The sequence below is a fragment of the Coenobita brevimanus genome, chromosome 13 (genome assembly GCF_032717465.1).
Source record: "Coenobita brevimanus isolate Jiangsu-jjx chromosome 13, ASM3271746v2, whole genome shotgun sequence".
Taxonomy (NCBI): domain Eukaryota; kingdom Metazoa; phylum Arthropoda; class Malacostraca; order Decapoda; family Coenobitidae; genus Coenobita; species Coenobita brevimanus.
Window position 1 is genome coordinate 57,948,130 of NC_136966.1, and position 1,373 is coordinate 57,949,502.

Here is a 1,373-nt window from a genome sequence, read left to right on the forward strand (position 1 = left end):
AGTATATCTATCTATCAGTGTCTATCTGTGTCTGTCTATCTATCTATCTATCTCTAGCCTTAATCTCAGGTGTGGTCACGAATATACAGGAACCAAAGGTGTCTTAGTTCCGGTTATGAAAGCTCCCTAACACCTATTCCTAAGCGAATTATTTTCCTTATCACACCCTACTATCCTAATGTTATATAAATCCTTCCAAGATCGTCACACCCTGCATATCAACACATACAAAGGAAATTAACCAGCCATATCCCAAAAAAATAAATCGCTAAGGAAGAGGCGTTAGGGAGCTTCCTAGTACAGTAGAGGTTAGCAAGTTTAGTACACTAGAAAATTTTGTCTTGCTATCTCCAGCGGATTTTGTTAAACTTCAGGACAGTAAGGTGTAATAAGCAAAATAAATCGCTTAGGAAAAGGTGTTAGGGAGATCTTTAACTGGGGTCTTTGCATTAAATAAATAAATTTAATAAATAAAAATGACGTTCTCTGGTATAGGATGCTGGTTGACACTTAGCTTGAGAGAGAGAGAGAGAGAGAGAGAGAGAGAGAGAGAGAGAGAGAGAGAGAGAGAGAGAATCTTCGAATTAATCTATTTTCTTAATATTTTCTAAGTTAAATTACCATCATCTGGAAGGAGCAGGAATTAACAGATGTCAATAAATAAATAAATAAATAAATAAATAACGTCCTTGAGTTAAAAAGTTAAAGACTAAGACAAGCAATGAGACAATTTCTTCCTAGAGCAACGTCTGGCCACCTTCACATGAGCCTACCTGGGCACGGAGATACTAAACGAGCTGGCAGGTGCAGTGGTGCAGGGTGGGCAGGGTAGGGCTAGGGTTTGGGCAGGGCAAGGGCGACACAGGGTATGGTTTGGGTAGCGCAGGAGCGACACACAAACACACGTCTTCCCCCCTCCAATGCCTGAGCAACACTGGCTGGCCACGTGAAAGGAAGGAGCTTTTATTGAGATGGTTCCTACGTCGCGCCCTTCTACTCTCCGACCTAAGGAGGGAGGGAGGAGGAGGAAGACGGGGAGGAGAGAGGAGGGGAAGGGAGGGAGGAGAAGGAGGAAGAGGGGGAGGAGAGAGGCGGGGAAGGGAGGGAGGAGGGAGAGAGGGGGAGGGAAGGGAGAGAAGTGGCAGATGGAGTGAACTGCGAGATGTCAGATTGGGGAGGAAGGACAGGGAGAGGAAGGAGGAAGATGGCCTGGGGAGGGGTGGGGCAATTTGCTAGAGAGGTGTGGGGAGGGAGTGGGGGAGGGGGAGAGGAGATGGGGGGGTAAAATGCAATAGGAGGTGGGGGAGAGGGAGGGGAGGAGGGGGAGGAGAGGACAGGAGCGGAGGAGGATGGGATAGTGATGTAAAATGCTA

The 1,373-nt window shown here is 46.9% G+C and overlaps 1 protein-coding gene across 1 annotated transcript in view; it reads right to left on the reverse strand.

Moving 5' to 3' along the window:
* Nucleotides 1-921, reverse strand: part of LOC145416592 (uncharacterized) — a 13,382-nt gene extending 12,461 nt beyond the window's left edge. The window contains exon 1 of the mRNA XM_080285526.1: nt 774-921. The gene's annotated coding sequence lies outside the window, so the exon portion shown is untranslated. The remainder of the gene's footprint in view (nt 1-773) is intronic.
* Between the last annotated feature and the right edge of the window lie 452 nt (nt 922-1,373).